The sequence below is a fragment of the Haliaeetus leucocephalus genome, unplaced genomic scaffold (genome assembly GCF_000737465.1).
Source record: "Haliaeetus leucocephalus isolate CR32 unplaced genomic scaffold, Haliaeetus_leucocephalus-4.0 Scaffold848, whole genome shotgun sequence".
Taxonomy (NCBI): Eukaryota; Metazoa; Chordata; class Aves; order Accipitriformes; family Accipitridae; genus Haliaeetus; species Haliaeetus leucocephalus.
Window position 1 is genome coordinate 6,765,249 of NW_010973284.1, and position 23,587 is coordinate 6,788,835.

Consider the following 23,587-nt stretch of genomic DNA (forward strand, 5'->3'; position numbering starts at 1 on the left):
TATTTATCCTCACATCCACCATATGGGTAAACCAGTGACAGTCTCCCCATGACAGATTGATACACAGACACACTGGCTTAGATGCAGACAGTGCCTACAGTTAAGTGTCTCCCTGGGGTCCTTGTGGTTAGTGAAGACGAACTGCTATGCCCAGAAGGTGTCTAAGCCTACCAAAGACCTGAACTGTCTGTGGAAGTCAGAAACTTCCAGGTTACCTGCAGAACCAGTAAAGCACAAAAGTTTCAGCAGTTGATGTCAACATATCTATGTCCAGACAAAGTTAAAGTCACCACTATAGTGAATTTTATTTTCCAGACTTCCTTGCATCTTTGACTTCTCTGCAAGAATCCCCATCTACCAGTCTGATTTGTATCAGGGAACACGCACCTGCTATTGTCTCATTTCATGCAACTTTTCTAGTGCACTTGAGAAGACAAGTGAAAGGTGTCCACAGTTTTAAAAAAAAAAAGTTCAAACTGGAAAGATTAATGTAGGAGAGGGACTGTGCTGGCTGACAGGATGAGAGCTGAGAAAACACAGCCATTGGTGGAACAATAATTTAGCTAAATACCTACTCTGCTGTACTTTTCAGTGCAGTGGGAAGAGGGATGTTCTCCAAAATGAAGAAGATCCTTTGCTTCTTAACCATTCCAGACCACAGAAACTGGAACAGTTTGCTGGTAGAAGGATGGTCAAGCAGATCCAAGAGTCCTCCATCAGTAATGCAGACACCAAACACATTCCAAACATTATCCCAGCAAGTTAGTCTGCTCCCTGATGTTTTCTGCAGTTCTAAGCTTGTATCATCACAATTGTGTTCATTGGGAAAAGCCTCCAGTGTTGTACTTCACTGCACTGTCTCTTCCATGTGGAGCTCCCTGATTTCTGAGCTCTTCAGAAATTATTTAAATGAGGTTATATTAATAAAAGTCTACTCTTCTACTTCTTTCTCCCATATATAAATATACCCAGAAGGTTAAAGATTTTTGTATCATTTTGGATACATGAACAACAGAACTGGCCAGTGCTTGAGAGATTAAACTGGCTACGGGCTGGGTTTGCTTGGTGGTAGTTGAATCAGCTCAGATGAATGATGAGACAAATGTGTGCCACACAGGCCACCAAAACACGAGTGGCTTGGAACAAGCCAGGGCAGGCAAGCATGAGGGTCTAGTAACACTAGTGAGAACAATAATGTCTTTACCATTCACATGTAATCGAAGCAGCCAAAGATCTGTCAGCACAGTAGTTCTCATTAAACATAAGCATTTGCCAACGGTGAGTGGAACCTGGCATTTCCCAGACAGAAGTATGTGCGCAGACAGTGTGTGCTGCACACACACACTTGGCCTGAGGTTTCTGGGAAGCATCAAGACATACGGCTACTCGGTGCAGGCCCTTAAGACCAACACCTTTGATTTTCACATGGCTTACTGCACACTGAAGAATCTTCTGTACAGGGTGGGCACAGTCAGCCCAGAGCTTCCAGGAAGCACTGAGCTGTGGGCACCAGAAATGGTTGGGATTTTCAGGTGTAATGGTGGTACAATCAGTTTATTTCCTTTGAGCACTGCACAGTAGCTCTCTGCTTTTCCTGTTGGGTAAGGAAATCCTAGACAAATACCAAAAATCCTCAGATTCTACCAAAAATAACTGCCAAGTAGAAAACAAGCACATGTCTATGAAGAGACAGATGTGAAGTTACCTTAAGCTGTTGCACAAATGCTAGGGACAGCAAAAAGAAAAGTTAGGCTCTAATCACTACTACGTTGTGTTATGTTTCCTCTTGCATTCCCATGTGGGTAGAAGGGAGATGGAGAAATCAAATATCCTGAAGTTGAGTTTAGGTCATCAGGAGTCTTCAGGGTTAATGGGAACCATTATTGCTGAGATGCCAGGGAAAACTATTTCAGACTTATCAGCTCTGCCAAAAAGAGCAAAATCAATCAAACATTTGAGTTCCTGTGTAGGAAGTAAAAATAATTATTCTGTTATTTATTACTGTAAAAAAGTTTCATTTCAGCCAAAATGTCTGAAAAAAAAGCATTCAAATTTTATGTGTTTGTGGCTGTAGGAGGGTTTGAGTTGGATGGTTTAAATGAGTCCCTGTGTGTATGTGTAAATGTCACAACATGCCAAATAAACAAGGGTCTGAGGAGTCTGAATACGGCTGCATTTGAACTTTGGGAGAATTCAGATTCATGCCCTGCTTGTATTTTGGCACAACAAACTAAGCCAAAGCCTTTACCCAAACACACCCAGGACTGTGAAAAGTTCAATCCTGCATCCAGTCTCTGCTTCCATGTCTGTTGCTGCCCTAAGCAAGCATGAAATGGGCTGCATAGGCTTTTTGTGTCACAGATGGAGCAATATTTTCTGCTTCAGTTTGGAAGTGCCTCTTGTTGCAGCTTCAAAAGGAGCTGTCTCTATAGCAGATGTCAAAAGCCAAACTGAAGAAGTTTATTTTCCATCTCAGACTGAGTACTTCCTGAGAAAAACAAACTCTTTGTGAACATTTAAATCTGCATGGTGACCTGTGTTGCTCCAGTGGTAATGCTTTGTATTGCTAAGAAAGAAACCAGGAGCCAATTCCCAATCTTATCTTTTCCTTTCCACACCACTGGAAGCCAAGAGTTCTACTGAGGCAATATGCTTGGACCTCCAAGGCACTGAGGGAGACCCTCCACTGGTGAAGTTGATCAGAAAGATGAAACTTCAGTCATCTGGTGAGCCGCTGTGCCCATCCCAATGCTTAGCAGTGTCCCTTCTGGCTGATGACATGTCTCTTCAGTTTTTCTTGGAGGGCTCTTCCTGTAGGAGCACTGGTTTTGCAGGCAGAATACCTCCAGCTGTTGCCAATGGTAGGCTCTCACTTTCTACCAGTGGGCTAAAAAACAATGATTTCCCCACTACTTTCCTGGACAGTCATGCAGTTTAATAGAAAAATCACATTGCAGCTATCAAATTCTGCAGAATGGTTCAATAGACATAGGTGACAACCCAATTCCCTGTTACCTCTATGGACATCTAAAATAACATATGTAGATCCTCTGGGCATCATCCTTATTCTTTTAAATGAGACTTTGCCACAAAGCATTAAAAAAAAAGCATTAGAGTTACTGTTTTCTCAGTTTTGGAAGATCATTGGGAATTGGTCCAAGGCTGGATCTTACTTAAGGGAAGATTTCTCCAAAGGGAAGTTCCACATGAGACGAGTTCCCTAGGGATGGAAGAGCTCTTGGCTGCTGCTTTTATGAGATGTATCTGGCGAGGCCACAGCAAGCTATAAAAGTGACCTTACCAGAGTATGCTTTACAAGGCCCATTTTCACAGCGATGGCTACCTCCGAGGCTATGCAGTTGAAAGTGTGTATTCACCTCCTTGAAAACCAAGGCTGTCTTGACATTCTGCTCCAGTTTTGCATGCACTGATCTTTTGGTTATGTTATGGGTGACCCTTTACACTGTGTTTAATGACTTTATGGGAATCTGGGAAAACATCCAATCATTCATAGTTGAAATATTGCACTTTGGACTTGGTACCAATACAAGCAACCTTGTACTTTATAAAACTGACTGGGAACTGGTTCCCCACCCCTTTTACTCTTCTAAGAACTACAGCCACCACAATAAAGTAGCAATAGAATTTATGATCATTTACAGTAAGTGGAAACAAAGCACTTCTGGTATCCCATCCCTGGTGCTAGCTATTTTGCTTAAAGCACTGAGACTCCTATGAAATGCTTCATGCACAATCATCACATGCAAGTATCTATCAGGCCTTTCGAACTGCTTTGACCTGCCCAGAAAGTAACAAATATCTCTTTGCAGTTGCAAAATAACACACTCTTACCCAGAAAGGCGGCACTGCTGATTCAAGGCCTATCAAGATTCTCTCTCAGTGATGCTTTTACTTCTTTGCCATCAGTATGTTTTATAGAAGTCACTCTTCATGGTAAGGCTCTCTTATACATCCAAATGAGCTCCTGACAAATGCAGAAGCAACTTTAATGTAAACTGGACAGAGATGAAGGCACGTGGTCTGTAATTTCAGAAAGAGCTGAGAGAGGGAGATCTTCCCAGCATGAGTGATAGCTCTGCAATTTGAGTTAAGATAAACACAGCTCCCAGCCCATCACTCCAGTATATGGACTGTTTTTAAAAGAAGGAGATGTTATGTCTGTCAACCTGCCCAGAAATCCTTTAGCTGGCAAAAGGCATCTGAAACTGAGATTGTCAAAAGCCAAAAAGGAATATTTTGCAAAGGCTTCAGGGGTGTTGGGACTGGAGAGAGAAAGAAAATTCCTAGAAAACATAGCTGGGAAAACAGACAGGCCATTGACTTGTAACAAGAGATTAATCTGCTGCAGTCAAGCATAAACATTTGGATTCCCAGGGCTGTGGCTTGCTGGACAGAAAGAGTGGCCAAATGCAGGAAGTGTTGCCCATGGTCTTATTGTGTCTAAAATGGAATTAAGCATGTAATATGGATGAGCCTGAATTATGTGGGGGAAGCAAACTCCCTTGCTGTAGCTCCTGTACATTCTGGTATTGCAGTTCAGGAGCTTCTATCATAAGGACTCAAGACTCCAGAAAAAGTTCGGTTTGGTGTCTGAGTAGAAGAACCTGGAAGAGGCCATGATCCTAGAGAGCACCCTTTGGAAAATATACCAGCATGAACCTTCCTGGTCCCACAGTGCCAGGAAGGACTTTTTATTCCTCCCCAGGCTCATAAGCCCTTGTCAGCTTAACTGGCAGTGATCATTAGCACAAGTGTTAAAGGCTTGCCTTTGCCCTCTCAGAGGAGACAGGAGCAAGTACTGCTGAAGCTGGTCCCCATGAGATTTCCCCTCATCACTGCAAATAGATTCATGCTGCTTGAAAAAGCACCACCAGTGCTGCCTAGGAACAAGCAGTGGAATTTAAACACATTTGACAGCTGCCTATAAGGCATGTCATTCATTTTATGAGTAATTGTAAAACGGGAAATTCAAGGGAGATGCCTATGACAGTCTGTGGAACTAGAAATACAAAACGCAGAGGTTCAATAGATTGTTTTGTGAGTTTCTCTCCAATAAAGATTTCCTTTAGGTGTTTACGGATAATACAGCTTCTGTGCCACACACAGATCTCACAGCTCAGAACTGATCAAATAAGCCTTTTCTCTCAGCAGTGTTTTCCATTGCCACTGGTCTAAGCACCTCATCAGCAGTCAGTTAGCTGCTATGGCCAGCGTGGGGTGAGGCCTTCATTATTAGTTATCCAACAATGAGGAAACTCAGACTCTGAGCAGTAAAGAGCCCCAGATCACAAGGGGATCAAGAGCAGTGCTGGATCTGAAACACGAGCTCCTGACATAAACAATAAAATTCAGTGTTTCCCAAAATACTCTCTGATTCTAGGTGTGAGGAGGTAAGAGGAATGGCTAAAAACCAAAAGGCCTCTTTAAGAGCTCCTTTAGAGACTCATAGTCTCAGATCCTCAGAAATAAGTGGCTGTCTAAATACACCTAAAGTGAAGCACCTAAGGCCCTAGCTAAAAACTTTATGAAGATATTATTGAATAAGGAAGGCATAATCTATGATGCTATGTTGCACTTTTGCTTATATCTATCCTATAGAGTTTAAACACTGTCTGCTATAGTATATACAGTAGGAAAAACCTATAATAGATGTAGCAATAATAAGGCATCAATGGTACCCCGAGTTTGCAGAGAGCCTGAAACAGTAGCTCCAAACTGCTCCTTGCCCTCAGGGCTTGCTTTTTACTGGTTTCACCACTTAAAGCATAAAAAGAAGCCCATCATGAAGTGCAACAAAAGCTGCTGTCCAAGCCTTTGCTGAATTTACATACTCGGGGGGAGGGGGGGAAGGTGGAGTGCTTTCACCTTTTTTTTGAAGGAGGCTCAGCTTTCAAAACTTTGAGAAAAACTGAGTCCTTAAATCATGCTGTCTCTCTAACACACAGTTATGAACTGACCATGCAGGTTGGTTTCTTTTTCCTCTATATCCATGCATTTTTGAAGTTTGCTCTGCTAGTTCTGGTTTCATTCTTTGAAAACTGTTGTCATTAGCTTCAGAGTTAAATAACCTGAAAGTGAAATGGAGTGGCCCAAATTGACTGATTTTATTTTCCTTTTTTCACCAAATGACCCACAACACTATGATTTGGTCTGACAAAATACAATTCTCTCCTTGCCTCTCCTAATTTTTCCTTGTGACCACTGGGGGAGAAAAAAAGCCATTCTTCATGCAGGTCTGACTGATAGGCTCACCTGCAAGTGACCTCATCTTTCTATGGCTGATTTGAAAGCAACACATGTTTAATCCAGAAATGCTGTTTGTTCATGGTTCTTCTATAGTACACAGATATAGTTTTTGCTAACAAATCTCTCTGCAAAAGCAAGCAAAATCCTAGAAACTTGCTCTGACTGCTGTATAGACACACAGGAACACGTAGATTTTTCTTGGCAAAACTAACCCATGTCTCTGACATAGTGAAAACAAAAGTCGTAACAACATATCAGAGGGCAGGAAAACTCAGAAAAAAATTCTTACACTTCTTGACATTATTTTTTGCTTTAAAGAGCCTTACTCATAAAGCATGCTAGTAATGATGCATTTGCTTGTTATTCTTCATGTAAATACATTAAAAACCCCACCATTAAACAAAAAAAAAAGCACATCTATTACTTAAAATTACCACCAGTCTTTAGTGGACTTTTGCATTGGCTTTGTCATAGAGAAAGCAAACATTTGACTTTAGGGACTATAGGGCAAATGAAGGGTTGTTACCCTTCCTATCTCAGGAATAGAGCCCTCAGGTTGGTCAAGCTTTCACTTTAGAAACCAAGGGCCCTCATAAAATTTCTCTCTTAAAAAAACTCCCTTGTCCTCTAGCAATGCCCTTCTCAGTGAATCCTGCAGGTGGACACACTTGGCCTCTTTCAGGATAATTTGTGAGTAAATACTACGGTTCGTTCCAAAACTAGGGGACACTTTGAAATAATGTTGTGACGAAAAGAAAAGGAACCAAAGCAGTTTTGAATAATTCAGTTGACAAGACATTTTAGATTTCCCATGGTATCTAAAGCATCTTCATGGGGCAGGCAGACATCACAAAGACCTAGAGGAGATCCACATTTCTGAATGACAGCCAGAAGCCCCAAGTCCCTCTATCTGAGGGGCTTAGAACCAGTTACAAAGGGACAAAAATAGAGCAGAAGCAGCTAAAACAGGACTTAGGTGCTAAGACCAAAACTGCAGTCCAAAAACTCTACAGGCACCTAAACCGGCAGGTTTTTAGAACTTGGCAGTCTCCTCTTTAGATGTGGTAGTTTCCCATACACCTGCAGTTTTGCTACAAGCCCAACACCACTTTTGTCTCACCCTTTGGCCTCATCAGCCTTGGATTCCCTTCTGCAAATCTTCAGCAGAAGAGAAGGGTACCCCACAGCAAGGTTGTACGTCTCCTGAGGAACCTGTTGGATGAGGTGGTGAGTTGCCGTTCTGGTGTTTTCTTTTATATTAAGAAAAAGAGAGCCAGATGAGATTTGCCAGAGAACAGAAATGAATGTCTCTCCTTATGAGGAGATCCTGAGACCCATCTGTCCCATGGACAAGTTTTGGAGTGGGGCAGGGAATCAAACACTTCATACTAGTAGCACCCTACTTGGAAGGTAGATTTTGGGGTAGATCTGAGGATTTTTCAGCCCAGCGGATTGAATTCTGTGATGGGAAGAAGGCATTTAAAAAGTGGGTAGGTGTACAATGACTTCCCTGACTCCTATACATGCCAGGAAACCAAGAATCAGCCTTCAGATTTAGAAGGACTTTTCTCAGTTGCATGGTAGGAGTCAGTTTGCTACTATCCCTCACTCTATTTCTGGGCATGGACCTCTGTTCCTCGATGGGAGGAAAGACTGGCAGACAGAAGGTAGTTTAGAAGACTGCCAGAGTAAGAAGACAGAGAAGAACAAAGCAAATATTCTTCATTCTTCATACTAGAGAGTGAGGGTTTTGTCTTTCAAAATACCTGAAGAAACAGATGCTACACTTGCTCCCCATGTCAGCATTTGACCTAGATAAATCAGTGAATCTGATGTGTTCTTTACAGTAGGGAAGACACTGCAGCTGCTCCAACTTATTCTGGACTATACTCCTGAATTAGGATCAGCTACTGTTTGAGGTAAAGCTTCTCCCCAGGATGAATTTTATTTTCATACCTTTTTTCAGAACAAAAAAGCTACTCAGAGAAATATTAATAACTGTTGTTTAAAGAGAAAGCTATTTGAGCTGTTATATAAATTGCATAAGCCACTGCATGATTCCAAAATCACATTATTTGCCTTATTGGAAGGCATAACACTTCCTCTGAAATGATAATGGCGGGACACAGCAGAAGAGGCTCAGAAGAGCCTGAATATAACATCAGCTTTGCTTTCTTCCTCCTCTCAATTCTGAACAAATACAGCCAGTATTTTCAACTGGGTTCAGTATGCAGAGGCTAAGCCAGGTTGCAAGCAGACCTAACTTCTCATTCATCCATCAAGGAGAAAAAGAAAGCATTGTACCCTGAAGCCTTCGAAGTGAAAAAGCACTTCAGGCTTGGACTTTGCACAGCCACCTGCTTCTATTACCTGTAAGGAAAAAAAGGCAGGTTCACATGTTTTTCACTGCAAACACTCTCCACCTAAATATGGCAAGTACTCACTCCCTGTGCTCTCTGTGCACACCTCAATGAGTTACTGGAGCTGAAAACCTCTCACCAGTGATTGCACTTAATGACTCTTCTCTTACTTAAGCAATTCACTGTGTAAGGGTGTGAAACCATCTGCTTTTATTCCTTGGAGAGCTATTGAGTTCATTGTCATGACAAAGATTCCTTGCCTACATTGTAACAAAAGAGGAGGAAAGACAAAGGAGGAGAGGCTACAATTAAAATGGACACACTACCTGAGTTATAACTTTCCATCTCTCCTGGTAACTCCTGTCTCCTCAAACCTGAAATAATCACAGTGGCACCCGGCATGTTCCTCTCTATGCCTTCATGACGTGATCTGATGATCTCTGGAACATCCTCTTCCCCTATCAGTCTCAGGAAAAGACAAGCCCAGGAAGCATGGCGAGGAGTCCAAATGAGTGGCAGTTCTGGAGCTCCTGGCTTCTTGAAAACTACTTGGATCTTCAGTAGAGCTAGGGTAAGAGCTGTTTCTAAACCTTGGATCACTACAGCTTCCTAAGAACTGGCTCTAAGACACACTGTATGACAGGAATATCCCAAAACATCACCATACATTCTTAACTAAAAGATTAAAGCCAGAAGGGTATTCTTGTGTCTTCCATCCTCATGTGTTCAATTTCACCCAGCCACTTCTAAATAAAGCGCAAAGGCAGAGGTTAGCCCTCAGCACCCCTTTTCTGAGAAGACTAAACTCTCAGTCATAGATACCCAGGTGCCAAGAACCCAAAGCCTCTGCAAAGTCATGAAGATGATGTCCACATGATTAGATTAACCACTCCAGGGCGTGGAATCTCCTCAGCTCCCTTCCACCCTTAGCTCTGCTGATCGAATATAACTTTGAGCGAGTAAGATACACCAGGGAGGCATCCAAGGTAGACAGTAGTCTGTCTCTGTACTGCAACAAGACAGTGCTGGAGCCTCAGCAACATGCTCTTAGGTATAAGGGATCTCTGATGTGTGAGCGGAAGGTGAGATGATAGAGCAAACCCCTGTGACATACCTAGTTTATTAATTATCTGGGGAATGGCAGACTAACAAACAGCCAGTGTGTGGAGGTAAGAGCATCTTAGTGGTACATCCCTCAGGACAGCTGCAGGTCAACCAACCCAGAGAAGACTTTTGGCTTGAGAATTAAATAATTTTCAGTGATAAAAGTGTACGTTCATGCCAAATCACACGTATAGTTCAAGCAGCAGGCAGAAGCAGGTCTGGAGCACCCTGCTACTCCAGGTGAAGTCTTCCTCTCCGAGAGTCCCCAGACCATAGGCCTACATGTGCCACCTCCCACCTTTACCTGTCTCTTTTACCTATCAGAGCAGTGACTTTTATTTGCAACCGAATCCTGTTCGAGTGACTTATTGTGAAGCTTTCTGCATTCACCACTCTACAAAGCCCACAATGACCCTAGAGGGGGTTAAGTGGATCCCTCCTTCCCTCTCCCATACAGGCAACACCTCACAGTGCTGACAGGGGATTCCTCTCCCTCTCGTCCCATGGTGTGACCCCCCTGTCCCTTCGCCCCTTGGATTGGTTCCAACAGGGGCTTTGGACAAGTAGCAACAGGAAGTGTTTGCTCAATTGCTGCCCATGTTTAGGATATCAGCCAACTTCTTGGATTCTGACTCCTGAGTCCTCCAAAATGTCAGGGACTTACCCTGCTCTCTCAGGCCCTGGCTGGGATGGAGAGCAGAGTATTGGCTCTGACAGAAAGCTCTGGCTAAAGACTGCTCTGAAATAAATGGGGCCAAAAATTTTCTAGTTTCCTTACCTGGCTGAAAGACTCCCTAAAGAAGTAGTCTATTAAAATACACTCCTTTATTCAGTTTTTGCTGTGCATGTTACTGAGAGTCCATATTTCTTTCTGCCTTCCAGTTTGGTCTTTGTTGTTGCTATTGTTGAGTTTTAAAGGACTCTGTTAGATATAAGAAACAGTATGTCCCAGCACACAGTGCCTGGCTTAAGTGCATAGGGGTGCCAGGCCTGGGAACATCATTAGCAAACTTTTTTAGAGAAAAGGGTTAGTTAACCACAAAACTGCTCTGCTGATAATTTGTTTAACTGCTCCTGTGGTCAGAAGTGTGGTCAGGCTCACAGCATCCAGGAGCTGTTAATCACCTGTCAGCGGGCTCTTGCAGCGTCTTCTGCAATTGCGGCCCTTGTCGTTTGAGGCCCTGTCAGCGAGGGAAATGAAAAGAGCAATATTCAAAAAGCTTGAGAGAGAGAGAGCAGAGCTGTGGCTGCATCTCATCTGTGGTGCATCTCATCTGGGAGTGGATTTAATTTTCTAACGGAAACCCCAATTCTTATGGCAGTAAGGGACCATGCAATTAGCATTATTTTGCAGCTGAATATTTAATGAATCCATACAGCCTGTCTTTCTTTTTCTGCTACTCCACCCCATCCCTTACAACTTCTGAACACATGGGCCAGTTTCAACAAAACTGGACACATGGGAGAAATCTCATGCATATTATGTTCCCACATCTCACAAAACCAGGGCAGATGGATAGAAGAGAGAATGTTTAATGCCCCTCCTGGGAGAATACTTTCAGTGCAATCTCAGCTCTTATGTGCCTGAGACAAATCTATCTCCTCAGGAGTCCAAGTGTCCCAATTGCAAAAACACTCGAGTTCACATCTTATTAGAGACATCAGAGAACCCAGTGTCAGGACCCAGAGTTCCAGGCTTCTGGTGTGTTAGGACTGCTGTGGTTTTGCATTGAAGTAGGGTTTGGGGCTGAACCCAGATCCTCCATGAGTCTCTGCACTGAAAAACAGTCTCTGCTCCACAGAGTTACAGTCTGAAAGGAGATATGGGCCAGAGCACACCAGCAATTGAGGGGAAGTGAAAATGGCTGAGGACATTGCTGAGGGGATATGTGTGTTTCATTAATCAGCCCTAATGATGCAGGACAAGAAAGAAGATGTCGTGTTTGACAAGACCGTCGCCATGCAGGTCTGCTCTAGAATGATCCAGCATAGAAACACTTAAAAATGTTGTGACCGAATCATCTCCTCACTTCATTTTCTCAATAGTTCGTGCCTGATCCCATACCTAGGCACAACTCCACTCCTTGACTCTCTCCAATATCTGCCTCGCCAATCAAACATGGGGTCACCTGGAGTATAAGGATCCATACTGAGCATCATCCTCCTTCTGCCCACCCCTTCTTGTAAAACCAGCCCCATTCTTCTCCAGCTAACTCTCTCTACCCCAAACTTGATACCTTACCTCCAGGCAAGGTCTCCTTGTCTGACTGCACTGCCTGGTGGACCTCACTGCACTCCTTGCCCCAGTGTCTCTTCCAGAAGCTTCTGCATGCCAGATGCCACCAAGGCCTGCTCTGAAAACCCTTTATCCTGACAACACCTACACAGAGACGTCTCTTCTTCCCCCTGTGTCACTGACCCCTGTGGCTATCTTGCTTTAACCAGTGACTTTTGCTCTCCCTTATGAAGCTGCAGCACTGACTTTTTGTCCTTTCCCTTTTCTCCGATCTTAGCTTGTCATACCACTTCACAACAGAGACGGAAAGGGAGACACAGGCAATTTTTTGGTCCACCCCCGCATGTTCTGCACTGTGGACCCTGGGCCTGTCGACTCAGTGTGCTATGAAGGTTGAAAGTGAAGAAGGAAAGACACAAAGGCTGGAAGCAATTCCCCTGCACTACTCTGGTTCCTGATTTGTCATCTCCACTGTGAGGTGCCCCTTTCTTTGGGAATCACTCACCCAGGGTAACTAGATTCATTGCCTTGGGGGCTAGAGGAGTCCTGCATAGTCCCTCAGACAGATGTGCTGAAGAGCACTGCACACTTTACTGATGCCCAAACAGTCCTTAGCAATGAGTCATTTGAACCAGAGCTGGGTCCTGCTCTCTCTCCCCAGCACTGGAAAACTTCTCAGGGCCAAGCCTGCAAATCAGAGAGGGGAAAAACCAGTGCTGGCCATGAGAATTAAGAGCAGAGAGAGCAATTGCAGCTTTAAGTCTGTGTTAGAGGTATGTTTTACCCTTTCCCTGAGGAAAAAGAGGAAAACATGAAAGCTCAAAGTAAATGCATATTTCCAGGAAAAATGCTATGTGATTAAGCGGTAAGTTTTGATCACTGGTGGTGGGTATTTCATCACACAGGAAATTACTGTTAAGGGTCACTGTGCACTAATTAAACTTTATTTGCTCCAAATCCCCTCATCACACCCTACAGCATGTGCACTGCCTTAACTCCAGCTCTTCATGTCCAGTTTTGGGCACACACACAGAGAACTGTTAATGATGCTGTGTGCCCTGTGGAGCACTGCTCCCCAGCCATGCTGGCAGGCCACCCTGGGCAGGGAGCTGCAGGCTCCCCTCCTCGCCACTATGGCCACAACTTGTGAACATAAGAGCACCACCTCGCGTCTGCCCTAGAAAGAAATGCCCAGCTCCACTGCTTTCTGCTGTGGCCTTTTGGGGCTGTGATTTGCCAGATGATGTATGCACATTTTTGAGAGCAAATATAACCTTGTAAGGAGCAAATCCATAGCTCTCGTCTCCTGATAAGCACTGCTCTTCCTTTAGGTGGAGTAGATGAGGGCTGTTTATTTAACCACTGTTTTACATAACACAGTAAAACAATTTATGAAGGTGCAGGGGGATGTTTCAGGTTAACAGCTTAGCTCGCCTTGACAGGAATCAGTCAGTGAAGTTTGCAGCGGTGATTCTGGCAATTACCTTGATCTCCGACTAAGGTGAGCTCATGTCAGTCATTGCTAGCTGCAATTTCCAAACCAGCTCCATCGAGCTGCTTTACTGTATGAGCTTGCTGCAGAAGGAAAAGTGGGCCATATGTTTAGGAATCATTGCAAAGCCCCAGCGAGCCCATGGGAATCCGTATGTTGATTTTGATGGGCTTTAGACTAGACCGTTATGCTCCAGCAGCCTGCTAATGCAGAACAGTGATTTCAGCGAGGTTGCGCTCTGGCACATGAGGCAGTGCTAGTGAAAAGGTCAAACCAAAGTGACAAGGAATAGATAGATGGAGAGTGACTTTGGGGGTAATTAGATGTATCAGCAATGTGGGATTCAGACCAATACTCAGTATGCACTGGACACCCTCCCTGTTCCTTTGCATGGGAGAATCCTGTTTGGTTCCTACCTGCATGCAGGGGTATCCAGGTTCTGGAGCTAGAGGTTGTGGTGAATGCAACCCTCTGAGTGAATTTTCAGAACAGCCAGTAAGCAGAACCATGGGAACCAGATCCATTCCTGCTCTGCTGGATTTCAAGGCTATCAGGGACTTACAAGCCTCTTGGTTGACCTCCTGCAAAACTGAGGCCATAAACATCACCCAAAGTTTCCTGCAAATGGGCCAAGAAGATGAGGCGAATGAGGCTAGGTCTTCAGAGCAGCGCTTGCTGGCTTTCTACTGGACTTCTTGCCAGTTACAACCATGGGACCCCACAGGCTTCAAATGTTTTGCATATGCACAGTGTACATATAATACCATTTGGCTATGCCCTTCCATGCTATATCTTGGTTAAGCCCAAATATTTCTGCCTACTCAGTACTCAGTTTATCCTAAACAAAAAAGACTGCTGCCAGCATGTTAAAGACATATGTAATGTTGATCTGTCAAACCTGGACCCTGGGAAAGCTTTCTGAGACTGTAGACCAGGACAAATGCCTACAAGTGTGATTTCTGTTTCCTTATTGCCAAGGGACTCATGTCTATCTTATTGAGTTTATTTGTGGGAAGGAAAAAAATGGTCAATAAATATAAAATGCAACAAAAGAAAATGCCAGGCTAACTCTTACAGGCTTTCTTCATACTACTTCCTTTTGTGGAGAAACAGCATCTGTCCACTTAAATTAGAGCAAAATATTGAAAAGATGTTTCCTAATGAGCTGGCAAATAAAGATGCCAAAGGGGTGAGAGCTGAACTCTGGAGAGGATATTAGCTTCCCCCCCCCCAATTCAAATTCAGTCTTTATTATTATTATTTTTGCTGCTTCTTTCCATTTAATTTGGCAATGGACTTTTACAAGAAGTAAGCTTTTTAGTGTTCTCCCTTCTGTGAACTCAGACTGAACACAGCCAAAATTAACTTCTCCCGGGGAGGTGAAGATAGAAGAAAAGGAAACTAATCCTCATTTCCTACCTCCATCCCCCTGGCATTATATCCTTTATTTGCAAGGCTCTCACATCATCTGCGTATAAGAAAGAGAAAGAAAATAATGCATCAAACTGGAATCCACTATCTGGAAATATTTATCCACTTTACAATGGCATTACCATAAGTAGTTTGATTTCTCATCTACTCCAGATTGCACTTTAGCCCACCACTGAATTCTGTGATTCATCAGTGAAACAACAGGGTTTGGGAGGGTTCAAAGTATTTCCTTTCTAGTCTGACAATACAAAGAAAAAAAGGAATTGTTTCTGAGGAGGAGCCAAAGAGGGGAGGGAGAGGTTTGCTGTTCAAAGCAAAGAATCTATTGAAAAAAATGAAATAAATTGACTTTGATGATTTTTAGCCATACACTTTAGAAGGTGTGTGTCTTTAGAAAACAAAACAAATAACTTAACTAGCGTTTAGTTAAAATACTAGTAAGTATCTCTTTTGCACCTAGGCAGGTATTTTGTAGTTTCTGCTGGGAAGTGTTCTGACTTCCTAAGTGTAACACTTCTGATTTTAAAATGCGACTTTTCCTACAGGTTATCTTTTACATATAGACAATATAAGTCTGTCATATTTTTGTTTATGCTGCAGTCAGATACAAAGGTTGTAAATTTGAGTTGATCACAAACCTTGTCTAAAGCACGTGTGCACTTCTATGACACTGTTTATCTTTAGTGTTTGGCCAGTTGAGATAACACGGTGGTGTGTCAAACACGTGACCTGTTATCTAGATACCCTGAACACTTTTGTTGCAGGGACATGTTGACACAGCGCTTTGGAGTAGATGAAGACAACATGATGGCTCCACTTATGCTAAGGAACAAGACGAGTGTTCTTACGTTAATCGCACCCATGCCTAACACTATCAGCTTGAGCTTGCAGGGTGGAACTGCTTGGATGAATTCAGCAATAGAAATGTTAAAAACCAAACAAAACTTGTTTTGGGTATGAGGAGGATTTCATTTTGTTATTGTAGAATTAGACAGAAAAGGGTAGCCAGTTCTTTTATACAGAAAATGTGTACCTTCATGGGAATTTCCCTTTGGGTTGTTTTTTTAAAAAATGTTCTTTTCCTTTGTTAAGAATAAAAGCACAGTATTTGAGACTGACAGGCTTGAGGACATTTGGAGTGAGAAAAATTAAAAAATACCATTCTTAAGTTCCTTCTTGACCACTAGCACAAATCACAGCTGGGGCCTCACTAAACATCACATGCCAAATTCTGTCTTGCCCTTATACCTGATAAAACTACAGTATTTCAGGTCTGCATCCTTGCTTGTGGACTCTACAGTCCACACTGCATACCCTACTGACATCCCTTAATGTACAGGAAGTCATAAAGGACTGAATTAAGCTGGGAAGCTGCATTTTTGGGAGTGCAGGGAGAAATTTAATCTCAAAATAAATAGCTCTTTAAGACCATGTCTACCCTGTGACATGGAAGACAGCAGAGAAGGGCAGGAGTTGGTAGGCATCTGAACTGGAAGTCCACTGAGCCCTGTCTGAAGGTATCGGATTAGGTCTGGAAGTATGACAGCCACATTTGTGGGATACCAGACAACGTCAAGCCTCTCAGCTCCACAGGTAGGACTGGAATGGGCTGATTTCTGGAGGAAACACTACAGAAACCAACCTGGGTCCAGCTGCCTCCCAGCCTCCCTCCCGTACAAACGATTTCAGGGGAGGTGAGGATTGCATGACAAATTCAATTAGAGATGAGCCTGAGGGGGAAAGAGGTTGTCAAAACAGATTATTAAAATGAATGCAGTTTGAAGCCAAGGGGAGTAACCAGCATTAAGTCATGCCCACAAGCAAGGAAAAATAGCATGCTAGGAGCTACGAGGTAAAGTGGACTCATTTGTTTTTTTCATTGTGTTCCTTCAGTTTCTCATTTTCCTCCCCTCCCACTCTCTATAACGCTACTGCTTGGCTACACATTAAACAGTTTGACGGTCACAAAAAAATCATCTAACATTTCCATGGCAGTGAAATACTAAAGCATAAACAGTTTATTTCTCGTGAAATCTGTAAGGAAAACAAACATTTTATAAGGCTCCAGTTCCCTCTGCCTTTTCCTCCCCTGTAGCCCCCCAAATTATTGCCAATGTAAAAGACAAGAGAGAAAATAGACCTTAAGTAAACAGAGTCGTGAGTGTTATTTACTATCCGCTGGTTATATGCCAAGGAGATATCAACTAAGCAGACGTTAGGAAAATATTTATCCAAGCATTAATATATTCTTTACACATGACACATTGCACATCATTATTTAGCTGGGCTGATAACACGGAAGCTTTACTAACAGCATATTTCTTCCTGTGCTTAGAAGTCTTTAAAGCATTTTTAAGCCTAGCAGTAAATCACAGCCTGGTTTGCAGATATATTCTGTATACACATGCATATTCCGCTTCAGCCCTTCTAATCACACAGCTAAACATCCATGTCTTTTCTTCCTTGGTACTTGAATGTCATTTTTGTGATTGAAAAAGGAAAAGCAAAACAATCAATGTCTGCCACATCCCAAGTTCCTACTAAAATTCCCAGCAGCATCCATCTCCACTGCTTAATGAGGGGACTGACTGGGTGAAGCAGATCAGATAATACAAGAACTGAGGCAAATCTGAAAAGACTCCTGAACAAATCAAGAAAGCCTTTAAAATGTCTAAAGTATTGTTCCAGGGCTGGGAGGTGGTGGGCTTATCCTGCTGATCTGTCAATTTGTCTGTCCCCAGGATAAATCCCAAGAATTCTTATTTTTAGTGTTATTCTCATTATTTTTTTTTCTAAGTAAGTTTGGCAGATGAAAATGTTTGGATAGTTCCCATCTGTCCTAGACAAGGAGACGAACCTCTGGCTGTTGAGACTCTTCCTGTGCAATAAATAACAATTCCTAGGTACAGGAACTAAAGCAAACCTGATCATATTGATCTAAAATGAAATTAATGGGCACAGAATTAGAGGCATGGATTTCTTAACTGTTTAGTCAGCATAAAAGGTGTGAGACCAACTGACCAGAGGACACCATGGACTGAGGTCTGAAGGGGAGGAAGAAGAGGGACAAGGCACGGACGTAGGTGGATTAGACAGTGGGCCCCTAAGTTTCCTTGCGTCAGACCTCACACCAACCTCACCAGGACTTTGAGCCTTTTACAGTGTTGTTTTCAGCAACAAGCCTAAGGGAAAGACAAAGGTGTGGGACACCAGGGGTCCCATAACTCAGCACTGATCTGAAACACTTCTTCGTACTTCTTGATGATGCCATTTAGCCAACCCTTTCTCTAAGTATTAACAAAACATTAAAATACTCCAGATCTTACTATGCCTGTTTTATATGGAAAGCTGGAGCCTGGAGAACTTTAGTGACATGGCCAGAGTCGGTGACTCTCTCAGGAACAAAAACTGAGTCATGATTCCTCTTGTCCTGTCTGAACTCCCAGGCCCTCATCAAAGAGCCTGGACAGTCTTTGCAGCTACAGATTTGTGCAGCAATCCACAGGGACTCGTAAAGGCTAAAGCTGCCTTTAAAAATGACTTCTTAGGCATGCAAAGGCATAAAGTTAAAACTTTCTGAGATAAGTTGTAACTTACAGCTCCAGCACATGCCTGCCTACTAATCCATCTTTTCAGTGAAAAATGTCACAAGGAATTGCAATCATTCTCTTTATAACAGCAAGATCCACAGGCCACTCAGTCCAACGGCATCCTGCTTTCACTTAGGGATTTGTCATGCTCTCTAACAAAAGGTTGACTTAATAATGTTCTAATGATTTATCATGTTAAGAAGAGAAATAAAGAAGAGAATTGTTAACACAGTGAGATTTCCCCCCCCTCACTTAAAGGTTTGAAACCTGGGTCCTGCGACCTCTCTGTGCCATTGGCTGATGACACGTGTAATCGCTTGCATCTGGGACCTGGTCTTCCAGCTCTTGAATGAAAAGGGAAACTTCAAACTCCCCAAAATCTCTATGACTACTGAAGTGAGTGAATTGCTCCTGTTAGGCTCATGACTGTTGGTTTGCAGGTTACCAGTTGTAGTGCACTCCAGTCATACATTTCACAGAAAGGGAAGGGGAAAAAAAAGTCTGCACATTATTTCCCAGTGAGAAACTCTAGAAGAGATAAGAACGTTTCAGAAATAACTGATAAGCTACATCCTGCTGGTGTTTGTTTTTATTTATATTAATGGATTAGCTGAGCTGAATCAAGGATTCTGGGTGAGGAATGTCTCCAAGATGAATTGGAAGGCATCACTCATGTGAGTGATGCTCCACTGGCAGAACGGACTGAACAGTGCCTATTGATTTAATGGCGAGAGTTAAGGCTTACTTAAGAAAATGAGGCTTCTTCTCATAAATTCATAGATCTATTTTTAAGCCGAGATGGGGTTATTGTTCTCAGACTGGTCTCCTGTGTGGCAAAGGTTTAGTAGCACCTGCACCAAGCCCATAACTTCTGTTTAAGTTGTAACACCTTTCTTAGGACTGTAAGCAGTCTGGATTGAGATATTGTAAATGACAGAGACTGCACCTTCTCCCAGAAATTTTCTTCTATTTCAATGCAACATTAATAGTCTAGCAAGATTCGTTAACTTGCACTTGAATTACAGGTGGCAATAACAATATTCCAGAATGGTTTATTTAGTTTGTTTAGAAAGTCTACTACCATGTGTTTTGCTAGTATCTTTCCCATGCTTAAGCTGACACCAGTTAATTCTGTTTCCTACATACCTCTGGGATATACATCTCTAGCCTAACTGGTGGAAAATTGGTTGTTGATGCTCAGGAAATAACCGATTTTCCATCTATTATAATGTGGCCTTACTGAAAGTATATGCTGCTGATACACAAACCACTGATTACAGTTTTTAGTTAACAAATGGGTTTTGTCAATTGCCCCAGGCACTGCCTAACAAAGTTGTGCTTAACGACTAAGAAGACCGATTTCTTTGGGGATATTGCTTAAATGGAGCACAGATCTAGCGTACACAACAGTTGCTATTCATCAGGCGCTGGGAAAAAAAAGCCTGGCAGCAAGCCAGAAATGTAAACCAGCCCTATAAGTTGGCAGAGTAGTTTATAATTACTGCTATTAAAATATACACACACGCATATATATATATATGCATACGCGCACACACACACACATGAGATTTGCTGAGATATAAAATGCCAATGCTAACTTCAGGGCAATATTTCTATGATGATTTCATTCCATGATTAAGTATTTCGGAAGGAAGATACAAGATATTAATTAAAGCAGAGGATAAATACCTTCTTAATTAGCTGATGAAATACAATTTGCATGGAAGTGAATTCTTTTTAATAACTGCTGAATGTGCCTGGAGCAATGTTTCAGCACATCCCCAGTTTTTCCCTTCTGTCATCCTCAGGGAATTCTAAATAAATGTTTAGAGACTAATTCTGATCTTGCTCACTGTTTTTCTGAATTCATTTTATTTTGGTGGAATTACTCTCATTTGAGAAATCAGAAAGAGAAATCAGAAGAAATCAGGCCAGCTGATTTTGCTTCTTCTTCTTCCCCTTCCTCCTGCACAGCAGAGTGAAAAGAACCACTCAGACCAATGAAGGGACGAGATATTCTAGGTTTGAATGCAGAAGAGAGTAAGAGAGATGCTACTGAATGGGTGGGCTTTACTACCCTGACACTATTATCATGTAAATCCTTGTTTGGGCCTGTTTGCTCACCCTCTTAGTTTTCTGACTCCATTAGATATTCCCTTCTTAGACATATGCCAGTCCAGAAACTTTGAAGAAGGATATTCTTGCAGCTATGGAATTGCCAGTGGCTGAGAGATATCCTTGTTTATTTGGTTTTGCTTTGTTTTGGTTTTGGTAGCATCTTTCTCTCATTTAACAGCCTGCAAGGAGTGCTAGCTTAATATGCAGATGCTGAATATTTCACTTTAATATCTATGATCAACATGTGGTCCCAGGTCATCTCTTTTCAGCACAGTACTCAAACTCTACTCTGAAGTTGGGATTATTCATTTCCTTGTGGCCTCTTCTATGTCATTTCTCATGAAGGAATCCAAGCATTTCATAAATGATGATGATAATGGGTTTATTTTCACAGCTTGCTGGTGAGGAGTTAGTTTGACTGGTGTCACCGCTGCTTTATGGATGGGTAACAGATGCATAGATGTATTAAGATCCACGTTTCTCCCAAGCCTGAGAAATTCAAATGGCCTGTGATTTGATTTTTCAGCTGATACTGCATCCTGGCTCATTGCATAAGTTCTGACTACCTTTACCACAGATAAAACTGTGAAAGCTCAGGACTTCCATAAACCCAAGCTTTGCAAAGCCAGGATTCATCTAAATAACCCCTTATGAGAAACTGATTTAAAGATTTGCCCAGAGCCACATCACAACATGGTAGCATGTTCTGCCTCCTCCAGAACCGCAGGCTGAGCTTCTGGCTGCACCTTCCTCACTCCCTTCTCACATTTGCACCTCCAGCCTTACAAGACCTCTGTATCAGCATGGCCAAAACAGGCATCTCTAATACTGTGGAGAAGACAATTGATACCTGCTTTACAGGTGGCATCTACTGGTTCCCTGGAGCCTCCTAGGCAGTACTGGATGTGGTCCAGGTTCCCATACTATGGAAATCCCACTCTGAATCTCTGAACTCATGAATGTTTTAGAGTCTGCTTTCTCTTTCACTACTTCTTCCTTCTAATGCAAGTGGTGCCTGGCACTGTTTAGGAAACAAAACCGTAGTTTTGGAGGGCTTTTAGACCTTCACAGTTAGGGCTTTGCTGGCAGGAGAGGGAGATGTGTCCAGTAGATTACTTATTTCAATCTGCAGAGTGAGACTTTCTTGTGCACTCAAAAAAGGACTAGAGTTTGGGATTGGGAGGATCATGCATATAAGCATCTGAGACAGTAAAGACTGCCATAAAAAGAGGCTGAATTAATGTTTTCAGGGGCATTTAGTTTCATTATTAAACAGCTAACAAAGGAAATACAGACACTGCATTATCTGGACGGGACAGACTTCAGCCATCTGAACAAAGGCCAGACCAGCCAGCTCCACAAATTGTCATCTCAGCAAAGCACAGTAATAAAGGCAGTATGCCCCCAGGACCCGAGGTCTCTGCTGACAGCTGAGGAATGGGAAAGGCCAGGTATTACAGGCCCTGTTCTAAGTTTGTATACGAGTGAGGTGTTCAGCCTCGCCATGCAGACCAAGATAGAATTCACAGCTGCCTCCTCATTTAAAAATCTTCCCACTGCAGGCATCAAAGCCTCGAGGCCAAATTTTCCCTGCACGCTTCTACCCTGGCACCAATATGCTCCCAGTGCTGCAGAAAGCATAGTCTCTCTCACCAAGCAAACCTCTTCTACAGCCCAAGTTACACAGGTCAGCCTCTTTACCGGCTTACTAAACTTATTCTGGTTGTCTGTTCCGCTTTATTGCATCGGCAATTTCCTTTCAAAAGTCCAACCTTTTCCCTTGGCTTCTTATTTAATTTTCCAAAGCATTTTCACCATGCTACCAGGAGAAACTTCACACTGAACCCACCCATCTTCCATCTCTGGTGCTGCATTCCTACCTGCCGGTGATGGACAGGTGCTTTCGGACGCACTACAGACCCACAAAAAGCAGGAAATCTTCTGTCCAGCCAAGGATGAAAGTAGTTACCTGCCCTGGCATTTGACCCCAACTCCAGAGTAACATATGATTTTGGGAGGGGGACCCTCATACTGGGTTTTTAATTAATGTCATCTAAGGCAGGACCTTAGACTGATGTCACATGCAGATGACAACTCAGTGCTTCTCAGGAAACAGCTAATGTAGCATATAAGGAGGGGGGGAAATATTATTTTTTTGTGTGATTTGTTTTTAAAGTGCGGGGGAAGAGAAGAGGGAGAAGGCAAGGAGTCCTATTCGGAACTAGAGAGTTCAACAAATGATTTCTACAAAGAAAAATGCTATTCTTTCTATGCCAGCACCTTTTAGTTGTAGGACTTAAAAGAGTTTGGGGTTCTTTGTTAACCACTTGGACTGATGCCCAACAGTTGTTTTCATTTATCCTCGACATTTTCAACTGCTCCCATTGAAGTGAGATAAAGTAGCAGAAAGAAAAATAAACGGGCTTTCTTTCTCCCCTCTTTCCCCAGCCACTTGGGTCACTGTTCTGTCTTGTTTTATGGAGATCTGAACGGGTGCCGTACAAGCCAGCGGAGCAGATGTGGCGGGTGAGGCAGGAAGGACAGCCTGTGGTTGCAGCAATGCAACTCCCAGCGCTCGGGTGCACCTCCCGGCTCTGCTACAGCCTTCCTGCGCTGTCTTTGCCAAGTCACCTCACCCCTCCATGCCTCAGCTCCTCATCTGAGAAAGATGTCGCTTCTTTTTTCTTGTCTTGTACCAGCTTTGTGCCTACAGACCGGAAGATTTTTTGGACCAGAGTAATTTCTAACTACCTGGGGTTTGCCCTGCCTAAAACAATGGGGCTTTGGTCTGTGTGAACATTTAGTTAACAGAAAAATTTAGCTAATAACAAGAGTACTTGTCCAGATCTGCATGTCCTCTGGGTTTGCCTTAGCTTCCTTATGGCCAGAGCTGTTGGAACAGTTTTAATCACTCTGTGAATATACTTGACAGCTTTGAATCAAACCCAAACCCAAATTGAAAACTGATTTGAATTGTTATTTCTTTTTC